The 6,842-nt window shown below is 58.2% G+C and overlaps 1 long non-coding RNA gene across 1 annotated transcript; it reads right to left on the minus strand.

Annotated features, from left to right (window-relative positions):
- Positions 1-3,432: 3,432 nt before the first annotated feature.
- On the minus strand, positions 3,433-5,625 carry LOC134475930 (uncharacterized). The gene is made up of 2 exons (XR_010047250.1): positions 4,235-5,625; positions 3,433-3,849 (listed from the first exon to the last, which is right to left on the minus strand). It is a non-coding gene; the product is annotated as an uncharacterized LOC134475930 (long non-coding RNA).
- Positions 5,626-6,842: the final 1,217 nt, after the last annotated feature.

A 6,842-nucleotide genomic window follows, 5' to 3' on the forward strand; every position in this document is an offset into this window, starting at 1 on the left:
AGGAAAGCTGTGCCCCAGGCAGTCCTGCCCACTCCCACCCAGCCGCTCCCCGTTTCCAGGTTCACCTGCTCCGGACAGTGTACACAGCGGATCACCCCAGGGCGTAGCCTGTGTCCAGTTCCTCTCACTGAGCTCAGCCCCCGAGGCGCGTCCATGCCTAGCGGGTCAGGCCTTCATTGTTTTCAGGGCTGAGCAGCAGTCTGCTGCGTGGGAGGGACAGCAGTCACTGCCCTGACTCCCTGGCATGGCCACCCCAGCCTCGGGCCGTGGTGAACAGTGCTGCTGTGCACACTCCATCGTGGGTCTGCTTTCATCTCTTCTTGGGCAGAACGCAGAGCAGGCTTGCTGGGTCGTGCAGCAGTGACACATTCAACCACGTCACAGCACTTAACCATTTTGTCCTCCCACCAGGACCTTTCGGGCCTTCCAGTGTCTCCATTCATCACCTACACTAGGGCTACCCGGCCTTGGGGTTCCAGCAGGCATCGAGCATGAGACAGGCTGAGGTGCTCTTCCTGGAGTGCTGATGTTGGGTGCCCCTCTTCTGGGTGGGCTTGTTACAGAGACCTGCGGCACCCACCTGGGGAGGGGCCAGGCCTCCTCTTCCACATACATTTCCAGCCTGAGTCCCACCCAGCTCCATTCGTAGGGTGGGAGGGCAGTAATTGATGTTAAATGTGTTGAATAATTTAACTGGACAGGCTGTATTTTATGTCACATGTCTCAGGTGCTTAGTGGCATCTCGATTGGTACGACCTTGGAGCTGACACTGCAGGTTGAAGGTGTTTTCCCAAAGCAACGCCAAGATCCAGTTATCCACCTTCAAACCGGAGCACGCCATCTGCAAATTTGACCACATGCTCTGGTCAAATTCCCCAAGCAACAACCGTGAGCAAACAGTAGAAAACATGGGTTGGGAGGGACTCTTTGAGGTGGCCACTGGCCAGGACTGGGTACTCAACCAGCACTATCTAGCACCCCGCCAAGCTCTCTGGCCACCCAGGGTCCCCCTGGGGCTGCATCTCCCATGGTGTGGAGCAGCCCCTGCACCCTCAGCTGTCCCAGCCCAGCCCTGCTCCCTCCTGAAATCTCCCCGGGTCTGTTTTACTTCCCAGCCATCACTGTGGCTGTTCTGGTGGCTTCTGGGCGTCAGGAATTAGGGGAGGTCCCGCCAGAAAGCCCTGTCCGGGGGTCAGTTGGCTGGGCTGGGGCAGCCAGCAGCCAGGACCTGGCACGCCTCTCCCAGGGACTGCTGTGCGGCTTGGCTCGGGTTTTCCACAGCACTGTGGCTGCGTCCACTGAGTGTCAGGGAGCAGCGGTGTAAGCACCGGAAGCCACGGTGTAGCTTTAGAAGCCACCACATTACACCTTTTGGAAGGAAGAATGTGGGGCCGGGTTTTGAACAGCCCCGGGACCCCCTGCAGACGACCTTCTCCTACCTTCTGCCCACCTTGGCCTGAAGTGGACAGAAAGAGGGGAGAAGCAGGGAAAAGGTAGTCTCACACGCCTGCGGAGGGGCACGTGCTTTTCTTCGTGGGTGCCCCCACCAAGGGGTGAGGCTGCGAAGAGGGGAGCACTAGAGTCCTGTCCAACAGGCCCCGCCAAGGCCACCAGCAGGGTGCTGGAGCAGCCCGAAAGCAGCATCCTCACAGCCTCCACACTCAGCCTGCCCAAGCGGAGCCCGAGGTCAGGCTGGGTGCAGGTGCACCCGCACATCAGGTGCTTATGACACACAGATTTGCTTTCCCACTTGCACACATGCACACATGTGGTTATGCGTGTACCTGAGTGTGTGTACACGTGTGAGTGGGTAGAGTAAGTCCCGACTTACGAACACTGGAACAGGGAGCTTTCATAGATGCAAATGGATCTCATACTACAAACTACATACTACAAGCATTCACAGATGTGAACAAATCGCAGAAGTAGCTCACACATCTGCCAGTAAAAATAGTTTTTCTCACCATGTTTGTGCATGTGTGTTTGTTTTTTTTATGCTTCACAGTGTATATTTGTGTCAAAGGTGTAGTCGGACTGATGAGTGATCCTGACTTAAGAACATTCTCCAGGACAGACTTTGTTTGTGAGATGGGGCCTGCTGTACAGGAGTGTGCAGTGTGCACGTGACGTGAGAGTATACTGGTATGCATGTGCAGCCGTGAGTGTGCACTGTGTGAGTACACAGACACAGAGAGGTAAAAAGCACCAGCATTGGCCTCAAGGCTGCCTGGGAGCAGGTGGGACAGGAGGACAGAGCTGGACACAGCCCAGGCCAGGGGGCCCTAGCCTTCAGAGTGGGGTCACTGGGGCACAGCAGAGGGTGAGGCTCCCGCCCCATCCTGGCCTTCCTCCAAGGGTACAGACAGCTGCCAAGGGCACCCGAGTGGGCACAGAGCCTTCCTGTAAGGAGTGGGCCTTGCTGCCCCTCACCGGGTTGGGGACACTGGGGACACCATGGGCTGCTGTCACCTGCTCAGGACAAGGGCAAGGGCTCGGGGACCGCACAAGCCTGTGGAGCTCTCTGTGCCACTCCAGGACCACCTCCCAGCCCTGCAGGCCTCTGGGATACTCCAGGGCCTCTCTCTATGGCCCTATGGAGGGGACCCCTCCCACGCTGGCCTGTGACCCTCACAGTCACCAGGTCCCCACCAGCTTCTTTAAACTCAGGAGCATCTTTTATATTCCAGAGGCCACAGGGCCAAGCTTGCCTCTAATTAAAATGCACGTCCTTTAATTAAAGGCCCCGTAACACATGAAGGGCATCCACTGAAATACGACATGTGACACAGTCATTACCCTGCTGTTAATTACTAATTAATGAAGCTATTTCAATTAATAGCTTCCCCGCTGCCGCTCCCCCTTGGACAGGCCTCTTGCCGGGCTCGTCCGTCGGATCACAGGCAGCTGGCTCCACGCCAGCAGCCTCCACCTCTGAATATTCATGCCCCAATGTCAACGCTTTTCAATTAAACATAATAAAGTAAATTCCTGTCAAAAGTGTGTTTCCCGCTCACACACTGTCTCCCTCCCTGCGCCGGCCGGCTGGCGTAGAGGAAGAGGACGGCTGTGGTCACCGTGCCTGGTAGAGCAGGGTAGAGCAGGGCAGGGGCTCCAGCAACCAAGGCAGGAGGGTGCCCCGCCCAGGGACCATGTCGGGGAGTCCCCAGGAAAGCCAATGGGAGGCCTCGGGGCATCCTTATCCCGTAGCTGAAGGACAGTGGCCTGGAGAGGCGGAGGGCCCTGAAGTACTGCTGATTCACAGGTGGCCACTGAAGATCCCGCCCAGGAGAAGAGGCAGAGGGCGTTGCTCAGCGATGGGAGGGAACGACCCCGCCCAGGAGCCCGAAACGATGGGTGCACGGAGAGTCCTACATGGGGGCTGCCCGGGACTTAGGGACACGGGGGAAAGAAACTCCCGACCCGCTGCATGTCTGGTACGAGTTCGTGTTCTCTAAAATTGAAGAGTGAATTTTAGAATATATTGATTGGGGGAAAGAAAGCTTTTGTCCAAGAGAGAGTCAGAAGGAGTCCCGAGCAGGATGCCAAGGACCCAGCCTTTGTAGGGATTTTTATAGAGCAAACCCATGAGGTGAGGTGGGTCAAAGGTGGGGAAAAATGGGAAATTGCAAGGTGGGCAGGAGGTGGGACAAAACTATGGTTAATAGATAAGATTGCAAACATAACTGCTCAGGTAAAACTGATTAAATGGGGATCGAATGGGGAAGCAAGTCAGGCAGCAAGAAGGCGTGAAAGACCAGCAACTCTTCCTGTAGGGAGCTGGGTCAGTGCTCTTCCTGGCTTCCTCAAGGTGATGGATTCCTGTTAGAGTGTCAGTCCCAGATGTTTATCCTTAGGGGAAGGATGCAGGTGCATTTATTTCATCTTTCGTGCTGAGACCTGGCCCTCAGGGGAGGTGGAGGTGGCTGGGCCTCCCCCACCGTTGCAATGGATCCCTTCTTCTGCAGTGGCTCCTTCAAGGGCCCAGCCCTGTCTGACTGCCTTCGATATTTCTATCTGACGGGGCCCAGCAGGCTGGGTTGGGCACAGCCTCAGCTCTGGAGGGAGGTATTGGCCTGGGGCAGAGGGCTCGGGGATACCCAGAGATACCAGTAAGGACCAGAGAGGCTCCAGCAGGGCCCACGGCAAGGCCAGAGGCTAACCCCCCCCCCTTGTTATTTCACCCTGGAACACTGTCGTCCTAACAACAAATGCTTTAGACTCCCAGAGACCGCACCATGCCAGTCTTCATGTGAAGTCCTGCGGGGTGGACGGAGTGCGAGGCAGTGAGGCGCTGCAGGACTCGGCCACCACCCTGGCGTTGCCTGGCTTCTTGTGTCTCAGGAGCCTGCAGCAGCCATGCCTTCCAAGAAGCCTCGCTTCCCAGGAACAGACCAAGGCCTCCACAGTGGGCGATTCCTGCCGAAGTTGGCTGCAGCTTTCTCACCTTCTCTGTACAGCAGGAGCAGAAACACGTGTCCAAGCCCTGCTGGACCACAGGAGGGGCACCGAAGTGACCCCAGAGAGGAGGGGAGGGATCCTCTGGCTACACGTGGGCCCGGAAACACCCCACACCCGTCCTGTACTCCACCAGCCCGTGAGAAGGCAAAGGGCCAGGGCAGGCCTCTCCCGGCGTCCACCCCAACGCCACCAGGAGAGACTGTGCCCTGCTGTCACGCCCGCCGTCCACGGAGAAGGCTCTAACCATCGATCTCCTCGGAGCACCGAGCTCAGCCCTGTCCCCTGGCGCCCTCTGTCGGCCGCAGCGGGCAAGGCAGCGGCCAGGCCTGAAGGTCGGGGCTGCGCAGGCGCGAGCAGACCGCTGCAGGTGCGCACCAGCACTGGGCGTGCGAGTGTGTCCCTCGCTGCACACTCAGACCCACGCTAGTTCACACAGCCCCCGCTTCCAGGGAGCAGGGCACAGAGAAGCGGTTTTGGGGGCCCAGGCCTGGTAGAGAGATGACACAGCGCAAGTCCCCGTCCTTACCCGGGAGGTCCTGGCTGCCACCCCCCCCAAAACCACTGCAGGGCTGTGTAAACCCAGCCCCGGAAATCGGAACTTGGGGCCCGCAGGTACTGGCCCCGGAAGAGCCTCACTGAGGGGCAGGGTGGCCGGCCCCAAACAATGCCCAGCCGGCTCTGTGCCTGGTACTGGGCTGGGAGCGGAGCTCCTGGCCCGTCAGACCCACACTGGCCTTAGAAGGTGGCCCAAGCTGTCCCTCACCGTTCATACCAGAGGCTGCAGACACTGCTCAGACCCTCTTGGCTCATACTCAGACCTTGCAATTTGCTGCCTCGCTGCCCCACCCCGCCCCGCCCAGCAGCCACCCTCATACAGACACAGACTCTTGCCCAGCAGCTGCTCTCAGGGCCTGGGATTGAGCTGGAGGCAGCGGTCAGGACCCCTGCGAAGGTGGGCAGCCGCCATCGAATTGCCACTCTGCAGGGCTGGTCCCAGATCTTGTCCCAGACCTGGGACCGCGCTGGGTCCTCTCCCAGCCTGCAGAGCTGCTCCACGGGGCGAGGCAGAGTGTGGGACTGTCTGCTGCAGATAACAGATACGCAGACCATGGCCTGCTGGTGCCAGGCACCAGCTTGTCCCTCTCTGCCAGCTGCCCCTTCAGGCAGGGCCCAGGTCTAGGGTGATAGTCGTGGAAGAGGAGTGTGAGGGGGACACTGGGCCTGCTGCACCTCAGCCTATGCCCCAAACCCTTGCCAAAATGTCCTCCCAGCCTTTGCTCTTAAGGAAATGACAGAAGGAGGACACGTGCAGGTCTGGAGGCCTGGGCCCAGTTGCTATGGGAGCCTCAGCAGGGGACACGGAAGTCTGAGGTCCCGGGTGTGTCCCACAGGGCCCACTCACGTGCAGCACCCTGCATGGCTTCAGGGGGGACAGGGAGCCCTGGGAGAAGGCTGCTTCCTCTCAGACTCAAAGACATCACACGTGACTGTGGGCGAAAGACAGAGGCACCCATTGCGCACCCACATGCTCCCAGCATGGTTCCCAAGAGCCCAGAGGGGGAAGCAACCAGATGTGCACCAGCGGGTGGACAGATGGGTAAGAAACATGGCCGATCCATGCAGTGGAGCAGCATGCAGCCTTGAGAAGGAAGGGAATCCTGACACTTGTTATGACACAGATGAACATGAGGACCTTATGTGGAGGCAAAGAAAGGGACAGCCTGTGACATTTGCTCACTTCTCCGAGGTCCCTGAAGGAGTCAGGTTTATAGATGCAAAGTAGAACAGGAGGTCCTGGGCTGGGGGTGGGGATTAATAGTTAACAGGAATGTGTTTTGCAAGATGACAAAGTTCTGTGGGTAGATGTGGCGATGTTGCACAATGTAAACGTGCTCCGTGCAGCTGAACCTCTCCTCACACACCGTTAAGATGCCAAGGGTTACCTCCTGTGTGTTTTGCTACAAGGGACAGGGAAGGAGCTGGTATGGAGAGGCAGTCCTGCACCCCTGGAGGGTGCAGCAGCAAACTCCTTAAAGCGTGGGACTACACGTGTGAAGCCCCCAGCAGGGCCAGCGTGTGCTGCACTGGAGGTCAGGGCTGCCCCCCAGGCCAGGCTCCTTTCCTGACCAAATGCATCTTTCAAGATTGCTTTTGATCAAAACTTGAGACCATGGGGAAAATGTGTGCTTACATGAAAAATGATTCCTGTCCCGTTACGGTGCACGGGTTGTCTGGTTCCAGGGCACCACCTGGCTCTAGAAAGCTGTATACACAGCTGGCAGGGCTGTTATACAGGGAGGCAAATGTCTCTGTGGAGGGGGACCGGCCAGCAACAGTGGCCATGACAGGACCCTAGTGTCCCTGAGGTAGGGATTCTCCTGTGA

This window comes from Cavia porcellus, unplaced genomic scaffold, assembly GCF_034190915.1.
Source record: "Cavia porcellus strain 051 isolate PalLab524CR breed Dunkin Hartley unplaced genomic scaffold, mCavPor4.1 scaffold_5, whole genome shotgun sequence".
Taxonomy (NCBI): Eukaryota; Metazoa; Chordata; class Mammalia; order Rodentia; family Caviidae; genus Cavia; species Cavia porcellus.